Source organism: Triturus cristatus, chromosome 10 (assembly GCF_964204655.1).
Source record: "Triturus cristatus chromosome 10, aTriCri1.1, whole genome shotgun sequence".
NCBI lineage: Eukaryota > Metazoa > Chordata > Amphibia > Caudata > Salamandridae > Triturus > Triturus cristatus.
This window is the reverse complement of record NC_140593.1, coordinates 539,778,009-539,788,432: the sequence shown is the minus strand read 5'-3', so window position 1 is coordinate 539,788,432 and position 10,424 is coordinate 539,778,009.

Genomic DNA, 10,424 nt, shown 5'->3' with positions numbered 1-10,424 from the left:
TTCTTTCCTTCTAACAATCAATGTGACTAAGCAAAATAATCATGATCAGTGACACCCTACCATTCCATAGCTAAACCTCTACCTAGCCCAGTTTCTATAACTTACCTCCCTGTGGACTACTTTTCTCCACTGCCAAGTGAAGGTATTTGTTGAGAATAATTTGTGTTGGAGGCCAGGGTGTAATGTGTGATTAAGGGCCTGATTTAGAGTTTGACGGATGGGATATTCTGTGACAAATAAAATATATCCTGTTCGCTGTACTACAGTGCATCATTTATATTCTATGCACTGTCTACTGTAATATGGTGGATGGGATATCCGTTGCCAGCCAAGTATGTAACATCTGCCAGACTCTATCAGCCTATGCCTATAAGCCTATAATGTCACTATTTAGGTAATGCAACTTTTAGAAAGTTGCCACACTGTGACCCAGTTTTTCCAGTGACCTCGCACAGTCACTGGCCATCACACAGCTTTCTACCCTCCTGGGCAGTAGTGTGAACGACTCTCAGGCTTAGCTTCTGCTTCAGGGTACAGTGTTACACCCCCCCCCCCTTCGCAGTAAACCACTCAGGGTGTTAGCCCAAAAGTCACGCTTCAAAGATGAAGCCACCTTTGGTGGGCAAATGGTGTTCAGTCAATCAATCAAACTGTATTTACATAGCAGTTTTATCTTGAGGGGATCCAGGTGTTGGGCTGTGGATCTCAGTCGAAATGCCTGGTCCCTTATCTCCCTTCTTGAAGTCTGCCAAAGAGGGAGCGGTTCGAACGTGGAGGGGAAGGGCATTCCAGGCTTTGGCAGCAAAGTAGGGGAATGATTGTCCTGTGATGCGGCAGTGGCGAATGCACGGTGTCTGTGGGAGGGTGAGGTGAGCAGAGCAGAGGTTTCTGGGTGGATGGTGGAAGTTCAGGTGGGAGTTCATGTATGCTGGTCCTTGTTCGTGTAGGGCTTCATAGGCTTGGGTCAAGCTTTGTAGGCTTGAGGCAGGAGCTTGAAATGGCATCTCTTCTGGATGCTGAGCCAGTAGAGGTCCCTCAGGTGCTGGGTAATGTGAGTCTTCTTAAGCAGGTTGGAGATCAGTCTGGCTGCTGCCTTCTGGATCGTCTGGAGTCTTCATCTCCTGCATCCTCAGCATCAGGACCACTCCATTGAAGTCTATTGCGGTCATTCCGTAAAGTTTGGAACTGGACTGGAAAATAGTCTGGTGGCCAGGTAACTGTCCAAATGTACCCCATTGGCCCCCATACCTTCTCCCTATCAGATTTGGTTACCCGAGCTGGGCTGGAGTAACCAAATTAACTTTTACAAACTTTTCAAAAGTTTAGATTCTTTACAGTTACCAGTACTTGCTTGGGGTTGGATTAAAAATTACATTTCTTTTAAAAATCTTAATCTCCATAACCATCTGGTGGATTCTGCTCATCTTGGACTCTAAACATTCATAAAAATATAATCTATTTTTATAAATTGGTGTTGTATTTCTTTCATGTTGTGAGACTTTCTTATTTTGTTGTTTGGTGCAGTTAAATGCTTTACTCTAGTTCCTTTGTTTAAACATTGCTGCTCAAAGCCATTTCTACCCAGGGTTGAGTCTAAGGTTGTGCAAATGAGCCAGACTAGACCCCAGACAGTTTTTGCAAGTGTATTCCACAGTAAGGCCACACAGTCATGCCTGGGTGGGCAAGTGGGGCTGGCGCTGGCTATTGTTCAGGTAAGAAGATCCCGTAGTGAGTTGGTGTCGCTTTCACCACATCCACCCCACCAAGTGTGTGATCCATTTATGGTGTAAATTCATAAGTTACATCTCAATACATAACACAGCCTGGGGGAGAGGGTTAGGGGTTTTGATGAATGGATGGAAATGGGGATTTGTGTAAAGGTGTGGCAAAGACAAACACCATTCATTAGGTCGATGACTAGATCATCATCATCAAATCTGTTCTGGGATTTAATGAAGGAACGGCACAGTTTGGTTAATACATGCATTGCGGATAGTGCTTCAGCCCCAGAGTCCCAAGTTATCTAATTATTCTGTCACCAATGGTTGAAAAATATTAATTAGGAAGGACCTACAATATTCTAAAAATTATGATTGGATGCAGGACTGAACTGGTCCAGTAATTAAGCTGGAGTGTTATGGTGCTTTAATGCAGAAGAAGAGCAGGCCTGTGGATTGTTGTTGATATTGTAGAGTCAAGGAAAAGGTAAGCCTCTAGGTGGATGAAGTCCAAGAGGGCAGAGCGAGAGAATAGACTGGTGCAGTCATGAGCGATTAACTGAGAAGTGAACAATTTTACAATCAATCCCAGAGAAATAGCTGCATGTACCTAACTGAACAATCTCATAATTGTCAACTGTCATAACAGCCGAGTGCGTTAATCATGTGACATACCTACAGTTACAGTCCTCCCCAGACCACAACCCCTTAATTATTAGAGGAGTTTGACATTTGAGCCTGCACACTACTCCGCATTTCCCAAATCAACGTACATCTACCCAGTCTATAGGGCATAGTAGGACTCATATAATCATGCTGTTTCCCACTATAGTGGACCTGAATTGTTCATGAATCTTTTCTTTCTGCTTAAGTAGTCCGTGACTGACTCCGAGTACCGAATGAGATTGAGAGAGATAGACTTGTAATGCTGTTGAGGAACAAGAAAAGCAAAAGAAATACAGAATTTTCTTGTGTAGTTTTAACTGAAGTGACTGGTCTGGTCTCTGAAGAACCCAAAAAAATAAGTACAACAAGGAATGGGCCATATAAGTAATCGTAGCGAACTGTGAAAGGTGCAATTATTCAGGCAGAATGACCCATCAGGCCGCACACATTGCAAATCAAGTTTACAAATTAGTTGACCAACACCCTCACAGACACCACACAAATCATCATCACTCACTCAATATATCACTTATTGATGGACAATAGTTAAGTTACCTGTTCCAACAAGCATGGTAGTGCAAATGTGTCTATTGTAGCCCCTCTTTCCCCAGGAAAGCAGCAAACAATGGCAGTCTTATAATTCAATGATCTTTACTGGCAACCCAGCTAGGCAATGAAGAAAAGAAGAATGGGGATGGGAGACATTGTTTTCATGTCCTGTAAGCAAATGAGGACGCTGCTTCTGTGCACACTGTTCCAACTCAACTTCAGTCCAAACATGAATAAATGCAGAAGTGCCTAAGTCAGACACCAAATATATGAATGTTCTCCTATATTCATTTTTATTGTGGCCTACTCAGTAATGGAATTATAGTTTGTCTTCAAACTCGGTGGCCTCACCCAGAATTTCATCAGCTAACACACTAAATTCTGACTAAATGCCCTCCTCCTCCTCCTGTGCTGCTTCAGGGACAGTGTAATCTTGTGGTATGAAGGGTGTTTACATTTTTATTATGGTCAATCTCTACACATTTTGAGGTGAGAAGCTGGTCCTTCTGACTATGACTACTGTGCCAGCTGCACTGAACACACACTCAGCAGGCACACTGGCTACCGGACAAGCCAGATACTTTATTGCCAGAATGCTGAGCTCAGGCCATTGGTACATCTTCCCATACCAGTAGATCAATGTGTTTTGATCCAGGTAGACCTATTTTGGGTCACCCAGAAAATCTTGGACCATCCTCTGAATGGTTATTTGTGCTGCCTCTGGCTTGAACTCTGTTGCCTACACGTCTGCACGTAACTTAAGCCTTGCCACTTGAAACCAAGCAATTGCAGAGGTTGGGTCTGATTCTTTTGTTGCTGGTATGGTTGCTGGTGCTTATGATGTTGGCTGTTGTGAGACAACAGCACTGCCCTCCCTTATGGTTGAAGGCTGCACTTCAGAACATCTGCCCTGGACTCTTATCTCCTTCTGTTCTTCTTCCAGATCTCTCGCTTGGTCAACAATCCAAGTCTTGTATTGTGCAAATATCCCCTTCTGTGAAACGAATGAAAGTGACTGGTATTTTTTTGCACCTCGGATCAAGTATTATGGCACAGATGTACTCTTTGGAGGGCACAACTTCTCTTTGAAACTTTGTATTAATAGCCAAGCAAAGGATTAAGCTCTGAACCAACTCAAGTGGTTCTTTGTTCACACCAGCGAACCTTTGCAACACCTTTTTTAACTGGTCCGATAGCAGGTGCAACAACGAGATTGCTTGGCTCATCATACTGTTCTCCTTGCTGACTCCCATTTGTAAATCTCAAAAGGAAGTAGCATTTGTGTCAGGCATTTGACTAGCCCATGAGAGCATGCAGGTGTGTGATTTACAATCTCTCATCTGATTGATCTTTTTATTTTGACTTAGACGTAAAGGGAGTTAGCAATATAAAAAAACAATTAAACTTTTGTTAAGCCCGTTTGGCCCCACAATATGGACCAGGAATCAGTAAAGAAGTTAAGTAGTTTTATTGCCAATTAATAATCAGACCAGTATATATGCATATCGAGAGAATATTATAAAGATTCAGAATTACAACTGGCAAAATGAAATATTACAATAGGTTCAGACTCAGTAGAATAAGATGTGAAATAATCACAGCCACAGCAATAAAAAAAACCTGAGAATTAGGAACAGGTCTTCCCTTAAAGAAACTCTGATTCTCTCTCCTAAATGTGAATTAGTTCTAAAGTCACTTAATCAAGGCTCTAGGTTTAGAATACGGATGGTTCATAGAATAGGATCTGAAGGGAATTTGGAAGTGCAAGAAGGTGTCAGCATAGTAAAGACAGTAGTAGAAGTCTTCCAGAATTGGAATAAATGTTTAGCATCAAGCTTCACACTTGCAAGAAGAAAGGAAGCAGAGAGGTCTTTACCCCTCAAAGTCTAAGGGAATCTATTCTTTTTTATTATTTTTTTTTTACCGATTTCAAATTATCTTTATTGAAATTTTATGCAAAAGCAGAACAGGAGCTGGTAACATGGTCGAGAGCCACAATGTACATGAAATCGTGTTTCAACTGATCCATAAACAAATGCCAGCAATAGACGTACATCTTAACAGTGAAGTAACCCCTTACTCACCAGCTCAAGAAAGGAAGGAAGGAAAGAGTGAATAAAGGAAAATAAGAGGAAAGGAAAGCCGGAAGGGGAAGAGAAGAGAGAGAAGAGATTGTCTAGCGCCTCGAGCCCCATACTTAAAATAGCATAGTACAACAAATATCCGGCCAGGACAATTTCCGTAAATGTGAAGCCCACATAGGAATTATCGTTCAAAATAATGAAATCATGGCGGCTTATGAGAAGCAAAATATTCGTCCAGGGTAGACCATATACTCCTCGTGGAGGTTTTCCAAGGTGAATGTTGCAAGACAATGTTATCTGCCCCTCTGAGGTGTATGACCCAGTTCATCCAGCAATTGTAGGAGGCCTTGCTAGTATCCTTCCAATTGGTGAGTACCATTTTAACTGCAGAAATCAACAGTAGATCAAGGAGAGCTCGGTCCCCCTCCGACTGCAAATCCTCCTGTAAAAAAGCAGTTACCACGGACGGTAGGGTCCTGGGAAGTACACAGTTAAACAGATTATTCAAAAATAAATAGACCCTATCCCAGAAGGGTTTCACTGCAGAACAGTGTAAAATAAGGTGAGCCAAATCTCCTCTGCCTTGATTACAATTCCAACACATGTCATCTTCCCGGATCCCCACGGAAAACAGCCTAGCCGGTGTCCAAAAGGCCTTGTGTAATAGCCAGAATTTCGTTTGAGATAGAACTGGGGAAATCTTATTGCGTGTAACCGACCTCCATAACGGGGACCACGAATCTTCGATTAGCTGATTAGCCGAAAGCAAGTTCCAGTAATCGACTACCTTAGAATTAAGCTTGGAGGATTTTGGACGCAAAAGTTGGTAAATCTGGGAGACCTGATGGCCGAGCCTATTAAGTTTTGATGCAAATGTGGGTAACGATGGGGAACTAGGGGACATTCTGGATTTCGCAATGGCAGCCCTCACTTTCAGGAAATTATAAAATTCAATATCAGCTAAGTGGAATCTAGATTGAAGTTCCTTGAACGTCAATGGGTATGCATTATTTTCCAATTGATGGGGAAAGAAAATACCTTTTTTGCACCAGGAGTCAAGGAATAATGGTTTACCATTATAAAGGAACTTGGAGTTTAGCCAAAGCGATTCCATATTGGAGCCCTTCATACTGACATCCATGGACCTATCTATTTTTAAGAGAGCTAATTTAGTGTTCTTAAAGATGGACCTAGAGTGGGTGGCGACAAGACGGTTAGCCGCGAGAATCGACAGGTGGTGTATATTATTGAGGAGGGCCCCTTCCACTTCCAGCCACACTGGTGTATAGTTATCAGGAGGAGAAACCCAAAGTAGGCCTTGCTTCGCCAAAAAGGCGTATTGGTAGAGACGGAAGTCAGCCAGGTTAACGCCTCCCAGGGTCTTGTCAAGCCTCAATTTTCGAATGCTAATCCTGGCTTTTTTACCGCGCCAAAGGAAGGATGTTAAAAGAGTATCTAATTTATGGTGAAAGGAGTCAGTTAATATAAGTGGAAGCATACTTATGAGATAATTAACTAAAGGAGTAACCATCATCTTGATAGTCTCAATTCTCCCCCACCACGTGATGAATTTTGGGGACCAGGCATCCAAAAGTTTCTTAATTTTCTGTAGGAGTACCTTTTCATTTTGATACAGGGTGTCCATAATGTTATTTCCAAATTCAATCCCTAAGTATTTAATGAAACCCGACTGCCATGTTAACCCAGCGTCCCCCAACATTTCGCTAGTGCAAAACACGTTTAATGGTTTAACTTCCGATTTGTCTCCCCCACCACGTGATGAATTTTGGGGACCAGGCATCCAAAAGTTTCTTAATTTTCTGTAGGAGTACCTTTTCATTTTGATACAGGGTGTCCATAATGTTATTTCCAAATTCAATCCCTAAGTATTTAATGAAACCCGACTGCCATGTTAACCCAGCGTCCCCCAACATTTCGCTAGTGCAAAACAAGTTTAATGGTTTAACTTCCGATTTGATTATATCCTTGTCTCTGGGGCATACACCAGCCTCATTGAGTCCTCTGATATAGCCCCAAGGTTGATTTCTGATCACTCTTGCATCTCTCATAAATTAACGGGAAGTCACAAGGAACGAACTCCCAAACGATGGCGGTTTAACAACGATGTCTTATCAGACCCTGAGGATCAAAAGAAGATTGCGGAGGCCATTTCAGAATATCTTGGTCATAACAAGGTTTCTGATACGAATATAAATACACACTGGGATGCATTGAAGGCCACTGTAAGGGGGCTAGTCATTGCTATAAAAACAAAAATAAATAAACGCCTGAACCAAGGTCTACTCCAGCTAGAACGAGAAATTAGAGATTTAGAGACTGCCCACATTGCCTCCTTAAACGATTCTACTCTATTACTGACTTTAACACAGAAGAAATATGAGTACAATAAGATATTAAGTGAACGCGCGGGGGTGTGGATTAATAAATTTAAAGCGCTGAATTTATGTGAGGCCAAGAAGGCAGGGAAACTTTTAGCTTCATATCTTAAACATAGACAAAATCAACATGTCATCTCTTCAATCAAGGATGCTAATAACCAAACCCATACGACACACAATGGCATTCTCAATACTTTTAAACAATTTTATCAGGACCTGTATTCAAATAATCAGACTTTTGACAGTGAGAAGTGCACTGCTTTCCTCCGTGATCTTAATCTGCCACAACTCTCAGAAGAAGACTCTGCCATGTTAGGTATGGAAATCAATAGCTCGGAAATAGAAAAGACGGTCAGGTCCTTGAAAGAAAATAAAGCGCCAGGGCCAGATGCCTTCACGGCATCCTTCTATAAATCCTTTTTAATCCAATTAGGTCCTGCTATGAAACAGGTTTTTAACCATATTGCCGCCACAGGACACACGCCTGATTCTATGACCAAAGCTAACAATGTTGTTATTCCCAAGGAGGGGAAAGACCCTGTATATCCAAACAATTATAGGCCTATTTCGCTTATTAATGTCGATTGCAAAATATACGCCAAAATTCTTGCGGTCAGGCTAAATTTGGTCCTTCATAAATTGATAAGCAATTCCCAGGTGGGGTTCCTCCGGAACCGGTTATCCAATGATAACACACGTCTGTTATGCCATGTATTGGAAAATGCTGCAACAAAATCTGAACCCTCTGTTGCTATTACGTTAGACGCCGAGAAGGCCTTCGACAGAGTCTCTTGGGCGTTCTTGGAACGTTGCCTGCATTTCTATAGTTTGGGTAAGGACTTTATTAAAATGGTTATGTCACTTTACCTAAAACCGACTGGCCGTATAGCTGTCAATGGGTCACTTTCGGAGGCCTTCCCTCTCTATCAGGGTACCAGACAGGGATGCCCTCTATCTCCATCACTTTTCCTCTTGGCATTGGAACCTCTTCTTCAGGCCATCAAGCTCAACACAGATATTACAGGAATTGATATCAATGGCGTACGAGTCAAATTGGCCGCTTATGCGGATGATATTTTGATAGTTACAGAACGTCCGGATTCCTCCATTACTGCCCTAATGGAAACGATTGCATTATATTCTTTACACTCCGGGTATAAGGGAATCTATTCTAACTTCTAACAGTGTGAACACTAATTATATCCAATAAAACTCCGACAACAATCCTATCTCTCCCCACACCACCAGGAACCAATCATTTCACTTCTCGTGTTGTGCATTTGCAACATTACCAGACTTTACAATCGCACAGAACTTGATATGAGAAGAATAGGAGGCTTCATCTGCTCATTAGATCTTCACGTCGCTTGCCAAGATTTCTCTTCTCAGGCCTTACTATCAAGAAACTAGTACAGACAACAATAATTCTTTCTTTAGCTAATGAAATCATGAGAACGCACCTGTAAAAGAAAGAACACGCTAACCAAGCAAAATACATTTCAAAATCAAAGCCTTTAGTCAGGCTAATTTTTACTTAATATTTAAATTTGTACTTCAAATGCATGGTTATACTTGTGCACATGTAACTCAAGAACAAATGCAAACATGAGTAAAAGCATACATGATTGCACTTTCAAATATGACTTTGAGAATACAAATGTGACTTAAAGTGTTAATACACACGTGAATACAGGCTACATGTGTTCATGTTAAACTGAACATTAGTGCACCCATTTATAAAATTCTAGTTTCATACTGTAAATACATTTCCTTAATGTGTTTAAATGATCACACGCGGTAATATTATTAAAGGCACATAGTAAATATTGTGACACATGTAGGTATATAGGGGCAATTCTGTGACATGTAAGGGTCGAGTCTACATTGGACTACTCCACACTAATTTGTCCATTTCCATGGCCCTGCTTTTTCCAGTTGCATCCCCTCCTCTTTGAAGGATATAGTCGGTGATCGGTCTGTGCTGCTCAAACAGACGTTGCAACATGTAGTAGATCGAGTTTCAACATGTTGGCACCTCCTCTTTGTAGGCTTTAACCAGTACTCTATTGGCACGCTGAATGATCCTCAGCTGCTTCCGTGCCTTAAAAGAATGACTGCAATCAGTGTAGATTCTTCTGCAAGTGGCCAGTATATTGCTGACTAAGTCTTCTTTTTTGCAAAAGTCCTGCACACTCAGGTTGATACAATGCACCATATATAGGACTCTGAAATGTCCACCATCTGCCATGGCCTTGACTATATTACTATTAAGCAAAGGTTGTCAACCTGCCCTCCTGACTTATACATTTTGACGTGATTATACAGAGTAGTCTGTTTAACGGTGCGTGCTGCTGTAATGAGGACCTGCCACTGACCCTACCACTGAAAGTTATGAACCTCGGAGATGGAGAAACTCAGCCCCACTTCACAGCACACTGCTCACAGCCCCTAAGGTTTCTGCATGCATTTAGAAATATAAGAATTTAATCCAAAATCAAAACTGTACTCACAAATTTGTCAATCAATTCTTATTTCATTGATTTTTCTGTTACATCAACAGTGTATCACCAACTACATTTTTAAATATAAAAGTTTTTAACACAAAATCATGTTAATCATTGATCATTCAATTCTGTTGTTGTACTACAGACATCAGATGCTGGTATTGTATTTGATCATGAACAACCCCAAACAACCCCAATGCATTTCGGGTTTAAAAACCATTCTTCAGGGGGAAAACAATTTGTACATATCATGCAATAATTCATACAATAATTCAAAGATGCTTATGCGTTCAGAAGCCTCCTGCCGGAACAAAACAAGAAAATATCAATAGCAAATGCATGTACTATGATGGATGTTGTACATCAGAATAAAACTATATATCTGTGTTTGCAACCATCGTGACCTCCAGTGTACCCTAAATGTGAGTGTATACTACTAACCATGCGGATGTGTGCGTGATGCTTGCAAACCGTCACAACAATTATAACTGGATACCTAATCGT